Genomic DNA, 22,440 nt, shown 5'->3' on the forward strand with positions numbered 1-22,440 from the left:
CAGTGTTTGGGAAGCGCACATTGCCGCAGCGTCGTGCTGGGCATGCAAGCACTGGGTGCCATAGGCCCTTCAGGGGAGCTGAGCCGGCGGACCCGCGGCCACGAGCCATGGCCTGTGTCCTCTCCCGGGGACGCGCAGGAGCCGAGTGTGCCAGGGCAGTGCAGGAGCAGCCGCAGGGGGCGAGGCACGGGGTGGGGGCGCTGTCAGGGCCCTGGCTGAGGGGCTGCAGTGAGGCAGGCGAGGCTGGCAGGGAGAGGGGGGTGCGAGACCACCTGAAGGGGGCGCACAGGGCCGCCCCACACCGGACACGGTCTCCCCGTGCCTTGGCAAGGGCCCAGGACTCCCTCAAAGTTCCGGGCCTCCTGGCTGCAGCTGCACCCCCCCTTTCCCGCTGGCTCTCAGTGCAGGACCCGCGGCCTTGACCGACGGCTCCTGAGCCGCATCCGCCGCTCCCGCCTGGCTGCTCCCCGCGGCTGAAGGCAGGCAGCACTTGGACACTGCGCCGCGCACGGCCAACCGGACTCCAACTCCAAGGCCGCGCGCGCTTAGGCTCAGCTGCCACGCAGGGGCGTTGCCACGATGCCCTAGGGAGGCTAGGAGGCTCAGGAACTCACATAGGCAGATCGTACCACGTGATGAGACCATTTAGGAAACGGAAGAAAATGAAAATTAGGTTCAGCCACTGGCAGTCAACTACGTCTTGTGACATCTCAGTTTCATACTTGTACTTCTCTGTTAAATGTATCACAATATGTAATTTGTGACTTCAGAATTCAATTTTTCCAAAAGTTATTACATTTATTTAGCATTTATTTAATAGATGAGCGCTATTTGGCTGGGGGTGGGATAGGGAGGTGGTTCTGGCAAGCCTGTCATCTTACTGAGAGTCCGTGCATCCGATGTAACCTATCGTGCAGGGGACATAGAGGGCACACCAGACCCCGGGCCTCAGGGGTCCACCCAGTTCACCTTTCATCCTCCAGGGACCCCCCCGCCTTCCCCTCCAGGAAGGACACAGGCTTGCGGCTGCTCCCGCTGCCTTCTCTCCTGCAGAGGAGCTTTATTGTGATGGCCTCCCCGACCTGTTGGGGCCTCTAAAGTCCCTTCACCCCAAGGGACAGGATACGGGGTGGGCCACTGGGGGCTGGCTAACGGTCCGCGCAGGCACATCCCTTCAGCTACTGTTTGAAAAACTTTCTTTATCCGTTTATTTCTTTAGAGCGCGCATGAGCGGAGGCAGGGGCAGAGGGCGAGGGAGAGAGCGAGAACCCCAAGCCGACTGCGCACGGAGCCCACCACGGGGCTCCATCCCACAAGCCCACGATCGTGGCCCGAGCTGAAATCCAGAGTTGGAAGCCCGGCCCCCTGTGCCCCCCGGGCGCCCCCATTCCTCAGCCGCTTTAACCGGTGCCCTCTCTGCCGACCTCACAGTTTCTCGTCTTTCACCTCTATAAACAGTGCTGCGGTGAGTAGCGGGTGCCTTTGTTTTTGTCCGATACACTTTTATTTTGTTATTCGTTTTTAAAGATTCTGTTTATTTATGCGACACAGAATGAGAGAGAAGCAGGCAGAGAAGCAGGCTCCATGCAAGGAGCCCACTGCTGGATACCGTGTCTGACACCTATGCCCAAACTACACCCCCCCAGAGCGTTCCCGACGTGGATAAAAGTGCCCCTTCCCCTGAATCCCACCTCAAGTGGAATGTGCTCGACCTTGTACGTCTTTGTAAGACCGAAAACATGAAGGAGCAACACCGTATCTCAGTGTCGCTCCACTTGCCTTTGACTCTCCTGTGATTAGACAATGACGCGCGTGACATTTGGCCCGTGGCATGTCTTCGGAGGACAGTCCATATCCTCCGCCTGTCTTCTGTCGGGCACGGTCACCTTTCTCACGCTGATCGGCAGGCGTTCTTTTTGTGCTCAGAACAGCCAATCTCTGTCATGACTGGGAAATACTTTTCCTCCTCGTTGCTTCATTTTCACTTTGCTCATCGTCCGTAGGCACAGAAGCATGGGTTAAAAAAATCAGATGCCTTTAAGTGGTCACCTTCTTTCCCTGTGATCTCTGGATTCTGTGCCCTGTGAGAAGCCCCACCCCCCCGTGACACTATAGACCTGTTCCCTCCCAACGCCCTCTGGTACTTTGAGATTTTAATCTGCTGGAACTTTCTTTTGGTGTGAGGGTGACATGGATCCAACTCCAGAGATTAGCCCGGTGTCTCAACATCGTTTATTGAGTGATCCGTGGTTCCCCACTGAGGTGAAGTGTCCTCTAACCTCTAAACCCGTACTTGGTTCTGATCTCGCACCTTTGCGCTTCCAGCTGCTTTAGGCTGGGGGGTGTGGGCTGTCCTGTCTGGAGCAGGGGTCTGAGGGATGTGGAAGGGAAAGTCGGGGTTGAGATGGGGAAGGAGGGACGGAGCCGAGAGGGAGGAGGAGGCCGGTGAGAGGAAGAGCAGGGAGGGAGGAGGAGAGGAAGGAGGACAGAGGAGAGACAGAGAAACTCTCCCAAGCAGAGGAGACTGGTTTCTTGAGGAAGGCTGGAGGAAAGCTCGGGGCGTCAGTGGGGGGGGTGCTACAGGGGGCTCTGGGGTCCTCCCAGTCTTCCCGACGGTCTCAGATTTTCTCATGACAGGTGGGGCCCCCGTGCGTTGGTGCTCTTGCACTAAGGTCAGACACGCGGTGACGCTGGAGCTCCAGCTGCCATTGCAGCGTAGTGACTCTCCGAAGCCTGGTCCGAGCTGCGTCTTCTTGACATCCGCACCCGCTGGCTCCAGGCGCTAAGGGGCCTCGCCAGCAAGGCTGGAGAGGGGCCAGAAGGTTCCTTCTGGGTCCGGAGGCAACCGCGTGGAGGCTGGAGTAGTGGTTCCCAGGCTCTAGGTTACCCGAGGCCATCGGAAGTGACGATCTGCCCCGACCCCCCCCCCACGGGCACCTCTAGAGATGGTTTCCTGGCAGGGCGCCTGGGGGACTCGGTCAGGGGAGCAGCCAGCGCTTGCTCTCGGCTCCAGCCTTGATCCCAGGGTCACGAGTTCAGGCCCCGTGTCGGGCTCCACGCTGGGCGGGGGGCCTCCTTCAAAAGGAAAACGTGTGTGTTGTCTATACAGGCACTTTGGCAGGTGCGGCTCCTACCCAGAAATAATACGGATACTGTGTGCGCACGTGTACAAACGGGGGTCTCAGCAGCGCGCCCTAGCCCGAGTCTGTCTTCAGCCGGCACGTGGTCAGGTGGCCCGCTCGGGACGCCCTGGTCCTCTGGCCCCCACCTCCCACCCCCCCGCGTCACTGGGTGGCTCCGGCTTGTGCCACTTCCACCCGCTGAGCAAGAGCGCGGAATCCAGATCCCCTGTCTCCCGAGTCTCTTGCTGTAGGAGCCGCAGCACACGGGGCGCGTGACCAGACGCGCTCCGACAGAACCAGGAGGCCCCTGGAGGCGCGGGAGGGGCTCCCCGAAGAGAAGCCAGGCTCGAGCATCAGAGTGTGGGGGAGGCGGGGTCACCGGGTGACAGTGGTCCCCTGCAAGGAATCTGGGGTCTTGACGCCGGGGGGCCGTGAGGAGGGGCCACGGGCGGGGCTGTTGCAGGGGCCTCCAGGGCCCAGCTCTGTAGGGAGCACCTGGCATTGGAGAGTAGCCCTGAGGGAGACCCTGGGGCCCCGCCCTGAGGTGAACAGTGAGCCACCTGAGGAATGGCGGGTCAGAAGCCTACGCCCTCGGACAGAGCCAAGCCCCTGGGGGCTGAGGGGTGCAGGCCTGGTAGGACAGTGGGCAGCACTGGTAGTCCCGGCACACAGGGTGCAGGGCGTGTGCTCAGGCAAGCAGGCACCTCTGCCGTGGAGATGGCCCCAGGCTGCCCGACCAAGGCTCAGCAGCATCGGGACGCGGACTCAGGTTTCTGTCCTCGCAGTGACCATCTTTATGTTTCCACATGCAGGATGATCCTTTCACCATATGTTCAGGCGGAATTTCCACATTATTCAGGATTTTTGTCTCATTATTTTGCATATGTACTGTTGTTTCTGAGTTTGGGATTCAGTATGCTGTCTTGAGGTTGCTGGGATTTGAAAATGAACTTGTCAGATGTTGTTCCACCCTTCTGACCTTGTAATATTGGGACGAGATATTAGCAGAATCAGAAGACTTGATTCTGAAAAATTCATTCTGAAGAATTGATATGACTTGTAAAAGCATCTGTACCTGGGGTTTATTTATATGGGAGATCCTTGAAATCTTTTACAATGTCTTTCATGAGTCAATATCTTATTTTTTCTTTTTTTAAGGGATTTTATTTATTCATGAGAGAGAGGGAGAGACACAGGCAAAGGGAGAAGCAGGCTCCATGCAGGAAACCCAAGGCAGGACTCGATCCCAGGACCCCGGGATCATGCCTTGAGCCGAGGGGAGACACTCAACTGGTGAGTCACCCAGGTGCTTTCACGAGCCAATATCTTAAAATCACATTTTATTATGTTTTCCCATTTCACATGCATCCGATTTAAGGGCATAGATTTGCCTGTGTGGTGGAGTCGCGCCACATGGACACATAACTTTGTGGATCCCATGGCGTGAACTCGAGAGAGACAGAGACATGAGGACATAACTTCCCAGATAAGCCCTTTTGTCTGACAAGGCTTCAAGCATGAGCTCCCAATGACACTCGGGCTTCAAATATCACAGAAACTTCTTGAATCACTTGTTAACATCCAGGGAACACAGTTTAGAAAACTGAGCTGTTTTTTGTTAAAAACAAACAAACACACACACACACACACAAGTTAAATATCTCAACATCCTAGAGATAACTACTGTTGGTTAATTAACATTTTGGTGAATATTCTTCTAGGCATCTTTCTATGAATACATCCATATGAATATAAACGTCTATGTCTAGGTATATGCGTGCACACACAGGCACACACACATATACCCTTTTATCTTTAGTGGTCACCCCACAGAACCCTACGGAGATGAAGAAAAAGCAAAGTGGGATCCAATTAGTGTCAATTCCACTGCTCTTGCTGCCTCTCCTTATATCCTTGCCCTTACTTAAAAAAAAAAAAAAATTATTTGAGGTGCACCTGAGTGGCTCATTGGTGGTGTCTGCCTTCAGGTCATGATCCTGGGGTCCTGGGATTGAGCCCTGTATCTGGCTCCCTGCTCTGCTGGGAGCCTGCTTCGCCCTCTCCCACTCCCCCTCCAGTGTGTGCTGTCAAATAAATAAATAGCCTTTAAAAAAGACCTATTTATTTTAGAAAGAGAGACATCATAAGCCAGAGGGGCAGAGGGAGAGAGAGAATATCCAACAGACTCTGAGCTGAGCGTGGAGCCCCACTTGGGGCTCGATCTCAGGACCCTGAGATCATGACCTGAATCAAAACCAAGAATCGGAGACTTGACCAACTGAGCCACCCAGGGCTCCTTTTGTTCTCTCTGTCTTCTTCTCTGCATGGTTCTTTGCTCCTGGCAATGCGAGAAATTACAAAGAGAGCTTCACCAGCCCCCACAAACCCTTGCTGACTGTACAGCCCTCGCTCTCTTTTGCCCTCACTACCCCAGGTTGGGAATCTCTCCAAAAGCGTCACAAACTTTCCTTTCAGCTAATGGTGAAGGTTGCTGTGCATGCCTTCCCAGATTGCCTCTGCTCTTATTGACAGATGTACTTCCGACATATATTTACAGAAACCAGAAGCCATGGCGAGAGGCAACCCCACCATCATCTCCGAATTCCTCTTCATGGGACTGTCAGAAGTGCCAGAGCATCAGGCCTTCCTCCTCAGCCTGTTCTTATCAACGTACCTGGTCACCACGGTGAGGAATCTCCTCATCATGCTGGTCATCAGTTCTTCCAAACACCAACCTCCTCACCCGCCACGAATTCTTCATAGCCAAGCTGTCCTGCATCAACATCTGCTTCAGCTCTGCCACTAGATAAAAAATGCTGGTCAAAGAGCTGGTCAAAGTAATAGTCACTAGCCAAATGACAAGCTTCAATATTTCATTCATAGGAAATATTGAAAATATATGAACCAAGCATTTAACTCAAGAAAGTAGGAAAACAGCAGCGTCAACACATGCAAAACAAAGAAGGGGGAAAAACTAACAACAATAAAAGCAGTAAGCATTCTGAACCCATGTAGAATGGGCCAGTGGAACCAAGTGCTGGTTCTTTGAAAAGACCCACAGTACAGAAGAAGTGACCGGGTGGAAATTTGGCAGGTAGATCATAAAAGGCTCTCCAGCTTCACTTGCTTTCTCCTAGCTAACTCTCACCAGGGAAGCTCCTCAGGAGATGAGATCCAGGTGGTAGGAAACTGAAGCCGCCAGCCAACAACCATGTGAGTGGCTTCTGTGAGCCGCTTCGGAAGCAGATTTGCTAGACCAGCCCAGCCCTCAGGTGACTGTAGCACTGACCAACAACTTCACTGTGACCTCACGAAAGACCCTGTGCTAAAACTACCCCGGCTACGCCACTCCTGGAACCCTGACTCTCAGAAACAACAGATGTCTGTTCCTTTAAGCTACTAAAGTTTGGAGTAATTTGCTATGCAGCGACAGACAACAATACACGTAAAGAAGACTATTCCTGTTAGCCAAAGGGATAATATCCTACGTTAGATTCAACAAATACTGCTACACACTCCTCCACAGATGTAGTGCCTTTGCATGCCCACAATGTGTGAAAGTGCCTCTATCTCCACAGTCTTGCCACCGCAGTAAACTGTAAAGACTTTTGATTTTTGGCAATCCAGTAGGTGAGAACTGGTATCTCCATGTATTTTAGATTTATATTTCTTTTTCTAAAAGATTTTATTTATTTACTCATGAGAGACACAGAGAGACAGCAAGAGAGGCAGAGACACAGGCAGAGGGAGAAGCAGGCTCCATGCAGGGAGCCCGATGTGGTACTCGATCCCGGGACCCCAGGTACACATCCCCAGGCCGAAGGCAGACGCTAAACGGCTGAGCCACTCAGGGATCCCAGCTTTATATTTCTGTTATGATTCAGCCTGAACACTTTTTTATGTTTTTTTTAATAGATTTTATTTATTTATTCATGAGACACACACACACACACAGAGGCAGAGACACAGGCAGAGGGAGAAGCAGGCTCCATGCAGGAAGCCCGACATGGGACTCAACCCCGGGCCTCCAGGATCACACCCCAGGCTGAAGGCGGCGCTAAACCGCTGAGCCACCCGGGCTGCCCACTGTTTTATATGTTTAAGGACCATTTGCATTTCCTTTTCTGTGAACCATCTGCTAATATCCCTTTGCCCATTTTTCTTTGATTTCCTATCAATATTTAGCAGATTTTTTTTATATGTTAGGGATGTTAGCTCTTTGGAAGTGACATACATTGCAAAAGTGTTTTTCCTGTTTGTTATTTCTCTCTCTTTCTCTCTCTCTCTCTCTCTCTCTTTTTTTTTTTTTTTTTTTTTTTTTTTTTTTTTTTTTTTTTTTGCTTCTGGAGTGATATTTTGACATGCAGACTATTAGTATCATGAAATTGGTCCTAACTTTCTCCAGGATATTCTTTTTATTTCTTAACAGAAGACTTTATTTATTTGAGAGATATATATAGAGAGAACACAATCAGAGGGGAGGAGCAGACGGAGAAGGAGAAGCCTACTCCCTGCTGAGCAGGGAGCCTGATTTGGGGCTCAATCCGGGACCCTGAGGTCATGACCTGAGGCCTAAGACAGATGATTAATTGAGCCGCTGAGGTGCCACTGGGATATTGTGTTTAGAATTCTTTCTTTCTTTCTTTCTTTCTTTCTTTCTTTCTTTCTTTCTTTCTTTCTTTCTTTCTGAGAGAGAGAGAGAGAGAGAGGCAGAGACACAGGCAGAGGGAGAAGCAGGCTCCATGCAGGGAGCCCGACATGGGACTCCATCCCAGGTCTCCAGGATCACACCCTGGGCCGATGGCCGAGCTAAGCCATGGAGCCACCCGGGCTGCCCGGGATATTCTTTTGAAATGTACATAATTCTAACGTTTATCTGGAACAACATGAAAAAGTAACCAGGAACCTGCTGAAAAAGGACCCTAATGACCAGAGAATAGCTAGTAGACCCATCAAAATGCCTACCAATGCTAAATGTAGTGAGAACATGCTGTTGTGTTGTATGTTTACACTAACACAGAGAATATTCCAGGATGATTTAGACCTGGATAGATACAGGATGTTTTCCAAGATCTTGAGGAAAAATAATTATCATGGGCAGAGGAGCTAAGAGCCCAGTGATGCCGAGAGGACCGCCAGAAGCTTCACACAGATGTTTCAGTCATTTTCTCCAAATGCCCTGAAAATGACAAGATGTGGCTGAGGAAGACACAGACACTCTCCCCTAAGTGGAAAACAAAACAGCCCAAGGATCCTAATCATCTCAAGAGTCTTTCGGGCATTCCCTTCTTTTACTATAAGCATTCTACTCTAGTCAAGGGGAACATCTTTCTCTTTCCATGGAAGAAGCTACAAAGAAACTGGGAGAAATGAATAGATGATGAGGTTGTTCGTATTGGAAAAAATCTAGGGTGGATATTTGTTGCATAAGCAGCTAAGAGAAACCAGATGTAAAAAGAGAAACAAAGAAAATGGACTTCCAGGTTCTAGTTCAGCATATAAGAGATTGGAAGTTGTCACTCTGTCCCAACAATCAGCCAAAAGCCGAACAAACAAAATCAAAAACCCTTGCTAGAAGTGTCAGAGAACCGGGGTTACGGGGCAAATCGCTGCACCCCAAATGGAAGAGACAGATAAAGAGAATCACAACTGGAGCGCCTGGGTGGCTCAGTTGGTGAAGTCTCTGCCTTCGGCTTGGGTCACGATCCCAGTGTCCCGGGATCAAGCCCTGCATTGGGCTCCCTGCTTGGTGGGGAGCCTGCCTCTTCCTCCACCCTGCCACACCACTCATGCTCTCTTTTACTATCTCTCTCTCTCTCTCTCCCAAGAAGTACAATCTTTTAGAGAGAGAGAGAGCATCACAACTGACCCACAAGCAGACACCTCTATGAGAACCAGTGACAGGGTGGGAAACCTTGAATTGTAGTTGACCGATTGCTGGAGGCTCAGTGGGGACAGGTCTGAGGGCGACCCAGGCATAGGGCGGCCCCTCATTATTGTGAGCTTCACCTTAAGGAACTCTACCAAGTCCTTACAGTGCATACTGAAGAAACAGCCTCTCGTGCTTCTAGCAGGGGAATGGAAAAGGTACCCATCGTGACATATACCCGACCATTCTCATCCTAAAGTCTGCTCGCCAGAGAAACTATCTGGCCACAGCCTGACCTGCTGGGGTTTTATCAGAGCCTAACTGCCTGGGGAAGGGAAATACACAACTCCAGCCCTCTGCAGCCAATCCTGACCCACCTAAAAGCGGGAGGACTGAGATGCAGGCATGAAGTCTGCAGCCCCAGGTCACAGGCTCACCAGAGACGGGCCTCATCATATTATTACAGAATGCTTCCCTGACCCCGCTCGCATCACTAAAGGCCTATTTACAACAGTTCCGTTTACCCAGTAAAGCACGTCCAACTACCAAGAAAAACTTAGAAGGTGTGCTAAAGGGCATAAAACAGTTTGAAGAGGCACAGCAAGTATCAGAATCAGATTCAGATAGAAGAGAAATGGTGGGATTGTCAGACTAACAAAATGACCATGATTAATATGCTCAAGGCTCTAGCGGAAAAGTGTACAATGTGCAGGAACAAATGGGTAAAGTGAGCAAAGAGATGGAAAATCTAAGCAAGAGTAAAAGAAAATGCTAGAGATAGAAACCACTGTAATAGAAATGAAGAACGTATTTGATGGGCTCAGTAGTAGGCTGGACATTGCTGAGGAAAGAATCTCCTTAGTTTATTTATTTTTAAAAGATTTTATTTATTTACTCATGAGAGACACACACAGAGAGAGGCAGAGACACAGGCAGAGGGAGGAGCAGGCTCCACGCAGGGAGCCCGACTTGGGACTCGATCCCGGGACCCCAGGATCACGCCCTGGACCGACGGCAGCGCTAAACCGCTGAGCCACCCTGGCTGCCCGAATCCCTTGAGTTGAAATATATGCAGTGAAAACCTTCAAAACTGAACAAGGAAAGAGACAAGAACGTATAAAACATAGAACATGATATCCACGGACTGTGGGACAGTCACAAAAAGTGTAACATATTTTTTTTTTTTTTTTTAGATTTTATTTATTTATTCATGATAGTCACACAGAGAGAGACAGAGAGGCAGAGACACAGGCAGAGGGAGAAGCAGGCTCCATGCACCGGGAGCCCGACGTGGGATTCGATCCCGGGTCTCCAGGATCGCGCCCTGGGCCAAAGGCAGGCGCCAAACCGCCGCGCCACCCAGGGATCCCTGTAACATATTTCTAATGGGAGTGCCAGAGGAGTCAAGAGAGAAGGAACCAAAGAAATATCTGAAGCAATAATAACTGATAATTTTCCAAAATTCATGTGAGATGCCAAACCACAGATTCAGGAAGCTCAGAAAATATCAAGTAGGATAATCCCCCAAAACATTGTATCTAGGCATAACATATTTAAACTGCAGAGAAAGATAAAGAAAACGTCAATAAAGAAGCCAGAGAACAATACAACTTCTCTATAGAGGAGTAAAAAATAAGAATTACATCCAACTTCTCCTCAAAACCAGAGAAATAAAGAGAAAGTAGACTGAAATATTTAAAGTATTCAGGGGCAAAACCCCCCACCAATCTAGAATTCTATATCCTACAAAAGTGTCCTTCAAAACTGAAAGGAAATACTTTCTCGGACAAAGAAAAGTTGAGTGAACCAGTAAACGTACCCTTGCAAGAGATGTTAAAAGTTCTTCAGAGAGAAGGAAAATGGTCAGAAACTCAGATCAACATACAGAAAGGAAGAGCATTGAGAGAAGGATAAGTGAAGGGACAATAAAAACTTTTCTTTTTTTAAAAAGATATTTCAAAGCTCTTTTTTTTAAGATTTTATTTATTCACGAGAGACACAGAGAGAGGCAGAGACACAGGCAGAGGGAAAGCAGGCTCCCCTCGGGGGGGGCCCGATGCGGGACTCGATCCTAGGACCCCGGGATCACCACCCTAGCCAAGGGCAGACGCTCAGCCGCTGAACCACCCAGGTGTCCCCGAAAAACTTTTCCTTATTTTTAATTACCCTAACAGATGTGTGTTCAGAATCTTACCGGCAATAGTACATTTGACGATTCTAGCTTATGTATATGTGACATGCATAACACCACGGAGGCAAGAGATGGGAGGCAGGAATTAGAATTACTTTCTTCTAAAGTACTTACACTACCAGCGAAGGGATACTGTGTTATTTGAAAGCGGACTTGCAGGGAGGCCTGGGTGTCTCAGTGCTTGAGCATCGACCTGCCTTTGGCTCAGATCATGACCCCGGAGTCCTGGAAGCGAGTCCCGCGTGAGGCTCCCTGCAGGGAGCCTGCTTCTCCTTCTGCCTGTGTGCTGCCTCTGGGTCTCTGATGAATAAACAAAATCTTAAAAAAAAAGAAAGAAAGCAAGCAAGCAAGCAGACTTGGAATAGTTGCAAGTGTATATGGAAAACTCTAGGGAAACAAAACTAAAGATTAATAACAACATTATTACTATGCTAAGAAAGGAAAGTAGAATCATGTAAAAAGATAAAACCACAAAAGAGAGAAAAGGACTGGAAGACAAAATTATGAACAGGGAGTAAAGGTAACCAGTAGAAAGCAGTAACAAACATGGTTAAGTATTATTGCAACTACACGAATAATCCCTTCAAACATCAATAGTCTAACTACACCAGTGAAAAGACAGAGATCGTCAGAATGGCTAAAAACCTGAAATCCAACTGTGTTGTCGACAAGAAACGAATTCTAAATATAAAGACGTGTAGACAAACGCTAACGGGGTGGAGAAAGTTATAGCAGGCTAAAGCTCATCGAAAGGTAGCTGGAGTGGCTACATTAATTTCGTATCAGGGAAATTATAAGGAATAAAGAGAAGTATCACATAATGATAAAGGGGTCATTTCACAAAAAAAGCCGTCATGACGTTTAATGTGTACGTACCTACCCACAGAGTGTCAAAATACATGCGGCCAGAGCTGATAGAATTGCAAGGAGAAACAGATGGCTTCGCTATTACAGGTGGTGCTATTGCTGGGTGTGTGTGTCCCCCTAAACCTTGTATGGTGAAATATAATCCCCAACGTGATAATATTTGGAAGTGGGGCTTTGGGGAGGTGATTAAATCACGAGGGGAGAGCCCTCAAGAATGGCATTAGTGCCCTTACAAAGGAGGCCCCAGAGAGCTCCTTTGTCCTCTTTCACCATGGGAGACACAGCAAAAAGACAGCCAGCTATGAACCAGGAGGTGGGAGTTCACCAGACCCCACATTTTCAGCGGCTGGACTGTAAACTTGGCCAGCGTCTAGAACTGTGGGAAATAAATGCTTGTTGTTTGTAAGCTACCCTGTCTCCGGTGTGTTTGTTATACCAGCTGAAATGGACTAGGGTACTTGGGGACTTCATCACCCACCTATCAGAAATGGGCAGATCCAGGAGGCAGAAAACTAGTGAGGACATAGTTAAATCCAACAGCAACGTCAATCAACTCTAAATGACATGCAGAAGCTACTTTGTACAGCAACAGCAGAGCACACAGTCTTTTCAAGCTCGCATGGAACATTCATCAGGATTAGTCACCTTAGGGCCGCCCGGGCGGGTCAGCGGTTGAGCATCTGCCTGTGGCTCAGGGCGTGATCCCAGGGTGGTGGGATCGAGTCCCTCATCGGGCTGCTTGCATGAAGCCTGCTTCTCCCTCTGCCTCTGCTTCCTCTCTCTCTGTGTGTCTCTCATGGATATATTTAAAAAAAAAAAAAAAAGACCCACGGTATAGATATAAAAAAAAAGGAAAACACAAATAGACAACATTATGAATGATAATACCTTTTTAGCAATAATCGCACCTTGAATAAACCTCATTGGCTACGATCTGCCACTGCACAAAGCTTATCGATAAGAATACCTAACAACAGACTTAAATAAATGGAGGAGGGGCGCCTGGATGGCTTAGTCATTTGGGTGTCCAACTCTTGGTTTCGGCCGGGGTCCTGATCTCGGGGTCATGGGATCGACCCCTGCACTGGGCCCCGTGCTTCTGAGAGTCTGCTCGAGATGCTCTCTCCCTCCTCTTCCGCACTTCTCGCTGTTCACATGCGCTCTCTCCACATAAAAATAATACTTTATATATATAATATATATATGGAGGAAAATGTTAAAATCCACAAAAATGCTCCGTATGGTTTTATGACACTGTCATAAAATTAAAAGGCGATGGACAGTTTTCCCAAAAAGAGTGAAACAGAGGTTTCACTCGAGGAGAGAAAACCAAATAGACTCCTCGAAAAGAAAGATGAAATAGAATCAAAGATCCGCTTTGCCAGAAGGCGGTAGGTGCAGCTCATTCCATCAACCCTTTAAGCAAACAATTGTTCCTCTGCTATTTAAACAGTTGCAGATGATAAAAAAAAGCTTCTCAACGCGACCTAGAAGGTCAGCACTACCACCGCCATACCAAAGCCTGAGTGCAAGGTGGTACACAAAGAGAAAAATTTTAATTTTACTTTGTTAGGATTCTTATTTCTTTATTCATGAGAGACAGAGAGAGAGAGAGAGAGAGAGAGAGGAGAGAGAGAGAGAGGCAGAGACACAGGCAGAGGGAGAAGCAGGCTCCCTGCAGGGAGCCCGATGCGGGATTCGATTCCGGGTCTCCAGGATCACTCCCTGGGCTGAAGGCGGCGCCAAACCGCTGAGCCACTCAGGGATCCCCGAGAAAAAATTTTAAAGTGATCAGGACACCCCTTTTAAAATAATCTGGAAAAAAAAAAATAAAAAATAAAAAAATAAAAAAAAAATAATCTGGGCAACTTTGTACATGTTGAAGCACTAGAGGCATCCTAGTAAGATCAGGAATAAGACAGGGGTCCCCGCTACCACAAGGGTCATTTAACAGTGTGTCAAAATGCTAGCCAATAGGAAAGCAGCACAGAGAGGTAGCAGTTATCAGTATAGGAAAGGAAGGGTCAAAAAGTATCATTATTTGTAAATGTGACTGTCTTTCTAGAAAATTCTGACGAATCAACTGAATCCTGGTACTAAGAGGAACATACCCAAAATTCATCAAAATAAGTGATACAAGGGTGCCTGGGGGGCTCAGTCGGTGAAGCTTCTGCCTTCGGCTTGACTTGTGGTCCTGGAGTCTGGGGATCAGGCCCATGTTGGACTACCTGCTCAGCAGGTGTGTATGTGGGTGTGTGACTGCCTCTCCCTCTGCCTCTCCTGCCGCTCGTGCTGTCTCTCAAATAAATAAATAAAATCTTTAAAAAAAAGAAATACTATGGGGCACCTCGGTGGTCAGGGGAGGAGCGTCTGCCTTCGGCTGAGGTCGTGATCCCAGGGTCCTGAGATAAAGTCCCACATCGGGCTCCCCACACGGAGCCTGCTTCTCCCTCTGCCTGTGTCTCTGCCTCTCTCTGTGTCACTCATAGGTAAATACATAAAATCTTTTTTTACAAAAGTAAAATAATTTAAACAGAGAGGCTTTGAGGGACAAATCGACATACAGATTACAATTCAGGAAACAATAGAAGGTTCACAAACATACCTCGTCCAGAAGACCAAATCAGCAGGCAGGTGTCATCTAACACGTGATGCTGGGGAAAAAAGCAAAAATCCTGTCAGCTTTTCACAGCAAAATTATTCTTAGGCGGATAAGAAGAGGTAAATATAAGACAGGAAACTTTTTAAAGATATTCTATTGACAATACACACTCAAGACGAAGGGAAACCTCTGCATCAAACAGGCAACGGAAGGGATCACACGTCAAACCTGGTGCGTACCGACCTATGAATAAAGAGGCAATTGAAGACACATCTGCCATCTGTATAACAAAACACTAATATCCTATTAATTGTAAAAGCTCATTATAAAGGGTTAAAATATCCAAGCCATGAGGATACAAAAACAAAGCGAACCAAAAGGATGACAAGACAATTCTCAGAGAGGGAGGAACAGAATGACTTGTTAGTCAACTATGAAAAAACTCAGGGCGGTTAATAAAGAAACGTGCATCGAAAGAAACTACCACTTTCCCCGATGCAGACAGCAGGGCGGTACGGGGAGGTCCGACCCCGGGGGAGGAGGTCGACCCATACACCTTCCCACCCACACTGGCCAAGATCCTAGAGCCTTCGTGCTGAGGGACCCGTCGCAAAGCCTCTGGGATAAACTCGCGCACGTGTGCTTTGTGTTCTACAAATACACACATGGTCGTAGTGACAGACGATGTCACCGTCACAGAGGAACGTACACTGGGCCGCCCCGCAGCACCGGGTCTGCGGTCGCCGCACCCCCACAGCGGCACTGCCCCACGGGGTATCCCGAACCCCAAGTGGCTGTTGAGCACACTCAACGGGGGGAGGGTGTAGGTGTCAAGTGCACGCGGAATTAGGAAAACACCGTGACTGGAATGCAAAATACCTCGTTAATACTCTTACTGACTATACACGGCCCAACGATCATATGTGGGATAGGACTGGGTTCAGTAGAACGGATGGAAATTATTTTGTCCCTTTTTTTTTTTTTTTTTTTCTTGGCTCCCTTAGTAAGTTCCCAAAGAGTTTCTCCTGCACGTTTTCGTGGTGAGTTCATTCCGGAGTGTGTCATGGGCTTTACCGTCCCGGGACACGGGGCCCTGCTGACCCTTACTAGTTACCGCTTTATTTAGGGAGGCTCTTAGCTTTGTACTTCCACGGGGCCACTTTGCTGAGTGCTCTTATTTGTAATGTTCTCCAGTAGGATCACCGTGTGTTGTCAGGCAGGCAGTCATAGCATCCTGAAATGATGATTACTGTACCTCCTTCTGTTAGATATTTCTACTTACGTCTTTTTTCCGTGCCTGGTTTAATTTTCTACTTGACACGATAATCGCGTGGAATCATAGTGGTCATACGCAGTATGTGTGTTTTGCTCCAGACTTCAATGGAGATGCTCCTCCTGCTCTTTGGATTCTGAACTGTTGGTAGAAATACGTAATGTAAAGTAAGAATTCCCCTCGTCTGACTATATCAATGTTTTTTTCCTTTTTATAAAGCAAAAAGGACATTCGATCTTGTTGGAGGCTTCTGTAACGTCTGTGGAGAAATGATCACGTGGTTCTTCACTTTAGATCGATTAAAATGGTGTACGATTTCCACAGATTTTCTAACACGGAACCATCCTTACACTCCCCAATCAATCCCTCTTGGTCACGTTTTATTTTTTTATCGAGGCGTAGCTGACGTACAGTACTATGTTAGTTTCCGATGCACGGCACAGGGATTCAACAGTTTTATACGTAGGAGGCGACCACCAGGATGGGTCTAGCTACCACCTGTCACCACGCAAAGTTGTTAAGATACAACTGACTGGGATCCCTGGGTGGCTCAGCGGTTCGGCGCCTGCCTTTGGCTCAGGGCCCGATCATGGAGCCCCCGGGTCGAGTCCCACGCCGGGCTCCCGGTGCATGGAGCCGGCTGCTCCCTCTGCCTGTGTCTCTGCCTCTCTCTCTCTCTCTCTCTGTCTATCATGAATAAATAAATAAAATATTTAAAAAGTATATAATTGAGTACATTCCCTATGGTGTACATTGCATCCCTGGGTCTTATTTATTTTAAAACTGGAAGTTTTGTACCTCTTAATCTCCTTCCCCTATTTTACTTATCCTCCCACTCGCTGGTGGTCTGTGAAGCACCAGATCGTTCTCTGTATCCTAAGTGTTTGTGCTTTATTTCGTTTTTTTACATTCCACATACAAGTGAAATCGTACGATATCTGTGTTTCTCTGTGCGAGTTATTTCACGTAGCAGAAGACCCTCTAGGTCCATCCATGTTGCTGCAAATGGAAAAAGATCTCATCCTACTTTTTAAGGTTTTATGTTTGTACTCATGAGAGACACAGAGACAGAGGCAGAGACGCAGGCAGGGGGAGAAGCAGGCTCCGTGCAGGGAGCCGGACGCGGGACTCGATCCCGGGACCCGGGATCACGACCTGAGCCACCCAGGCGGCCCTCATTCTTTTGTGATGGCTGAGTAACATATGTGTGTGTGTGTGTGTGTGTGTGTGTGTGAGTGTGAGAGAGAGAGAGAGAGAGAGAGAGAGAGAGGGAGAGAGAGGGAGCTCTTTACCCACTCATGTCTTGGTGGACACTGAGGCTCTTTCCATGCCTTGGCTGTTATTGTGAACAGTGCTCCGGTGAACACAGGAGGGCACAGATCTATCTGAATTAGTGGCTTCTTTTAAGAGTTTGTTTTTTCAGTCATCTTGACACCCAGTGTGGGGGCTTGAACCCACAGGCTCGAGATCCAGAGTTGCACATTCCGCCAGCGCAGCCAGCCAGGTGCCCCTGATTTAGTGCCCTTACTGTCTTCCCTAAGTACACAGAGGTGGAATGGCTGGATCCTACGGTGGTTCTACTTGTAATTTCTTGAGGACTCTCCATGCTGTTTTCCACAGCCGCTGTGCCATTTGGCATCCCCCCCGCCCCCATATCTCAAGGATTTAAATGAGCTACTACATCCTGTTTGGCATAATTCCATTTAGCAGTTGCGCACCGATAGTCGTAAGAATCATTCATAGCTTCATCGTCTGTGCTCTCTCCAGGGGCATCGATCCTCCATAAGCAGCATATGGAAGTTGTAACTCTTTTAATGCCGTGGACTACTTTAACATAGCACCGGAGTGGTCTGCGTCTTAAAGATTTGCTTGAATTGCCCTCTAAAGTCAGCTGACCTAGTACTTTTTTAGAAAGAAGACGTTATTTGTTCACTTGAGAGAGAGAACGCGAGCAGGAGGAGGAGCAGAGGGACAGGGAGACGCCGAGCTCCTGCTGAGCAGGGCGCCCGACTCAGGCCCCCGGGATCGTGACCTGGGCGGAAGGCAGACGCTGAACCCCCTGAGCCGCCCAGGGGCCCCGACCCAGTACTTTTTACAGCAGCTGCTTTTGAACCACATTTCCTATTTCTTTTGTAACAACCGATGAGGGGGCGCCCGGTGGCCCGCTCGGTGAAGCCTCTGCCTTCAGCTCAGGGCCCGATCCCGGGTCCTGGGGTCGAGCCCCACGTCGGGCCCCGAGCTCGCTGGGGAGTCTGTTTCTCGCCCTTCCTCTGCCTTTCTCCCTGCTCATGCTCTCTCTCTCGCTTTCTCTCTCGAATAAATAAATAAAAGAAAATCATAAAATAATAGCATCAAACCAGTCTTTACTGTTTTACAGTTTCCCTTTCCTCGTGGCAGTGTCGGTCATTTATGCCTCCGCGGGAAGACAGACCTTTGACCGTTCCCCAATCGGATTGACATGCAGTCGAGTAACTACTGTCTGATTCCACACCAGTTCCTCTAACTCTGTGCTCGTCTACTGACTTTCTTGTCTTGTTGCGTGTATTGGGGCTTTCTTTCTCCCCTTTTGGATGCGTATCTTAGCTGACGGATCACTTTTTTTTTTTTTTTTTTTTTTTAAGAACCACTTCTCAAATTTATCAGTTGTGTTATTTTCCTGATTAACTGACTCCTGCATTTATATTGCATGTTTCCTTCCCTAGTTATTCTTCAGCTTATTTCTGGCCTGTGTCCTCATGATTTGCAGTGGATACTTTATTCATTTTCATATTTTCTGGCTCATTCACACAAGTAGGTAAGGCTATACATGTTCTTCCTGTTTTTTTTTTTTTTTTAAGATTTTAATTATTTCTTCATGAGACACACAGAGAGAGGCAGAGACACAGGCAGAGGGAGGAGCAGACCCTTTGCGGGGAGCCCGATGCGGGACTCGATCCCGGGACCCCGGGATCACGCCCTCGCCTAAGGCAGACGTCCAACCTCTGAGCCACCCAGGTTCCCCTCTTTGTACATTTACATACAGTTATACCTCGATTGCATGATAAAGTGGCTTTAAATGACACCTAAACTCCTCCACCCGGCTCCAAAATATGAGGCAACCAGGATATCTATAATACGACGCTCCACAGTCTTTCCACCTTCCCTCTCAATGAGCTTGATGATGTTGTTTCCACATTATCGGGCAAAATAACATTGACATTCTCCTTTATGATTATAATTCCTACACCTTTACTACTTTTCCTCTCCATACCGTTTTTTGGTGGCGTAACATTCATATAGAAAAGTGCACAAACCCTATACGTAGAGCTCTACATATCGCCACCGAACCCCGGCAGCAATCAAGAAACCAAACCATTCGAATCAATACCAGTACCCCAGGAGTCACCTGCGCCCCTTCCCCAGTAACTGCTCCCGCTCTGCTCCCAGAAGTGGCCAACCTGGCTTTTAATGACACCCGGCAAGTATTTTTGCTTGGTTTTGAAGGTTATAAAAATGCAGTTATATAGGATGGTTTCTCTAGTGCCTGGTCTCCTCTGCTCATGGTATGTCTCTAAGGCACATGTTTCCCGCTGCACATGGCTCTGGTTTTTACGTTTTCATTCATGTATGATATTCCATCACATGACTACACCACAGCTTTTTTTCATCCATTCTAGTGCTTCTGGAGTTTTCATGTTTTTGACTATTATAAGTAACGTGTCTACGAATTTCATGTTTGAAAAATGTTATACACATGCAGATATGTACAGAGATGCAGTTCTGGTGAGACCGATGGAGGAGTTTTCAGGTTATTTTGTTCATGACTTCGCTGGAACCACAAGATCCCCCTATGACACATTTACCCAGCGCTCTAAATGACAGCACATCACACGGTTAGGGAACGAAGAACATTACTCTACCAGGTAGCAGAGGATACGGCCAAAAATGTGAAGATAGGTGGCTGCAGAGTTCATGCCCAGAATCCAACACAAGTCCCGAGTCCTCGTGGGAAGGTAGGGTTCGTTAGCCAGGACATCAGCAGTTGTGTCATAAGGGTCCACCCCGACCCAGAGACGTGACTGGAGAAAAAGGTTAAAATTAAGAGTCAGAAGCCAGAGTGGAACCAATCTGGAAAGAGTACGTAAAGAACAGTAGTGAAATTATTTGGGTCACTCAACTGAGAAGAAACAGAAAGCTGGTCTTGACCTTGCTTATTATCGAATACTAAATTCCCAAGAGAATCAGAGGTGTTTCAATCGGGGGGAGGATTAAAAGCATACAATTAAGTAGATAATATGAAACCATGAATATGAACACACTGATGGAGAACTTTTAGGTATAATACCAAAGCCAGAAGCCATGAATGAATAAAAGTATTCAGTATTTGATCATAAACAAATGATAAAAAATATATATATAAAAAAGTATATAAACACATGATAAATCTGTGGCAAAAAATATCACGAAAAAACAAAAAAACCCACAACGGGAATGACTGAAAAAGTTATGTGTAATCAACAACTGAACGGAGCATGATATAAAAAATCCAGAATCGGGGATCCCTGGGTGGCGCAGCGGTTTGGCGCCTGCCTTTGGCCCAGGGCGCGATCCTGGAGACCCGGGATCGAGTCCCACGTCGGGCTCCCGGTGCATGGAGCCTGCTTCTCCCTCTGCCTGTGTCTCTGCCTCTCTCTCTCTCTCTCTCTGTGACTATCATAAATAAATAAAAATAAAAAAAATAAAATATGGACTTATAAAAAAAAAAAATCCAGAATCCCTGCCTCCCCCCAAATCAATCTCCCTCTCTTTTGCAGAAAAATGTTGGCTTCTGGGCCGCCTCGGGGGCTCAGTGGTTGAGCGTCTGCCTTTGGCTCAGGTCTTGATCCCGGGGTCCTGGCGTGAGGTCCCACATCGCGATCCTCAATCCTCGCGGGGAGCCTGCTTCTCCCTCTCTATGCCTCTGCCTTTCCCTCTGTGTCTCTCAGGAAGAGATAAAATATTTGAGAAAAGAAAAACATTAGTCACGTTCTGCACCATAAGACACAACTTGAAATTTAAAAGAATAGAAACAGGGGATCCCAGGGGCTCAGCGGTTCAGCGCCTGCCTTCGGCCCGAGGCGTGATCCTGGAGTCCCGAGATCGAGTCCCACATCAGGCTCCCTGCATGGAGCCTGCTTCTCCCTCTCTATGCCTCTGCCTTTCTCTCTGTGTCTCTCAGGAATCAATAAAATATTTGAGGAAAAAAAAAAACACTTTAGTCACGATCCGCACCATAAAACAAAACGTAAATTTAAATTAATAGAAACGATAGGGTATGTGCTCTCAGACCATAACAGAATTAAACTACAAGTCAGTACAAAAAGAGAACAGTAAAAGTCCCACTATACTTGGAGATTTAATGTTATTGAAAAAACACAGGGATCGAAAAAAATCTCAAAAGAAATGCCGAGGTATTTTTAACTAAATGAAAATAAAAATACGACTTTTCAAAATTTGTAGAATGCAGCAAGATTGATGCCTAGAGAGAAATATATCTCATGGAATACATGCATTAAAAAGAAAGATCTAAGATCAATCTAAGTTTCCTCCTTAGGAAAGTAGGAAAAGAAGAGCAAATTATTTTTTTTAAGATTTAGTTATTTAATTATTCATGATAGAAAGAGAGCGAGAGAGGCAGAGACACAGGCAGAGGGAGAAGCAGGCTCCATGCAGGGAGCCCGACACGGGACTCGATCCCGGGACTCCAGGATCCCGCCCCGGGCCGAAGGCAGGCAACAAACCGCTGAGGCACCCAGGGATCCCCAAGAAGAGCAAATTAAATGCAAAGTAGGCAAAAGCCAAGAATTATAAGAATTAGAGGAGAGCTCAATGAAATTGAAAACAGAAAAGAGGAAAAACAAAAGCTGCTTCAAAGGATCAGTAAAGCCAGGCAAATAAGCCTCGGGAGAGGCAAACGAGGAAAAAAACGCTAAGTCTCTAGGTAGGCTAACAAAGATTTTTTAAAAAAGACACCAATTATTACCACTATGAGAAATGAAAGAGAAATGAAAGACTTCCACACTGTGAAGCTGCCGCTGCTACCCCACGAGGTGGGAGGGGGGCGGACAAGGTCAGCACCTTCTCTGCCCCCCCCCCCTTGGAGCCCTTCAAGCCCCCCAGTGCCTGGTAGCACTGCTGCCAGCCCCAGTCGCTGCCATGTCACACACCCCCTCCACTGCCCCCCGGGGCAGAGTTTGCACAAAGTCCCCCCATAGTATAAGGGGAGCCACGTGAGGGGCAGGGGGGACGGGGAGGAGGTCTGTTCCCCCTGGTGGGGCTGGCGGGGTGTGTAGCTGCCCCCCACCTCTCCCTACTTCTCGCCCCTCAATAAAATGATCTTAAACCGCAAAAAATTAAAAATGAAAATGATTTTTAATATGCATACTTGATTGTTTATTAATATGGCTTGTTTTTATATATTGCTAACACATAATTATATAACATAAAAACAAACAGATTAATCACCTTAAAATATTTAACCACACAGACCTTTAAAGC

At 47.8% G+C, this 22,440-nt stretch overlaps 2 long non-coding RNA genes across 6 annotated transcripts; one reads left to right on the top strand and one right to left on the bottom strand.

The window, feature by feature from the left end:
* Window positions 1-1,022: 1,022 nt before the first annotated feature.
* On the top strand, window positions 1,023-10,162 carry LOC144309183 (uncharacterized). Its single transcript, XR_013375266.1, has 3 exons — window positions 1,023-1,465; window positions 4,281-4,415; window positions 5,680-10,162. It is a non-coding gene; the product is annotated as an uncharacterized LOC144309183 (long non-coding RNA).
* LOC144309182 (uncharacterized) lies at window positions 4,446-21,406 on the bottom strand. 5 transcript variants are annotated; one of them, XR_013375263.1, is made up of 7 exons: window positions 19,824-21,406; window positions 15,934-16,065; window positions 14,822-14,894; window positions 14,655-14,703; window positions 12,695-12,832; window positions 11,297-11,500; window positions 4,446-5,924 (listed from the first exon to the last, which is right to left on the bottom strand). It is a non-coding gene; the product is annotated as an uncharacterized LOC144309182 (long non-coding RNA). The 5 variants fall into 5 exon arrangements; XR_013375262.1 differs by lacking the exon at window positions 14,822-14,894 and having other exon boundaries at window positions 4,446-4,730; window positions 5,797-5,924; window positions 19,824-21,385; XR_013375264.1 differs by lacking the exon at window positions 14,822-14,894 and having other exon boundaries at window positions 11,297-11,482; window positions 19,824-21,402.
* Window positions 21,407-22,440: the final 1,034 nt, after the last annotated feature.

The sequence above is a fragment of the Canis aureus genome, chromosome X, assembly GCF_053574225.1.
Source record: "Canis aureus isolate CA01 chromosome X, VMU_Caureus_v.1.0, whole genome shotgun sequence".
NCBI classification, from domain to species: Eukaryota; Metazoa; Chordata; class Mammalia; order Carnivora; family Canidae; genus Canis; species Canis aureus.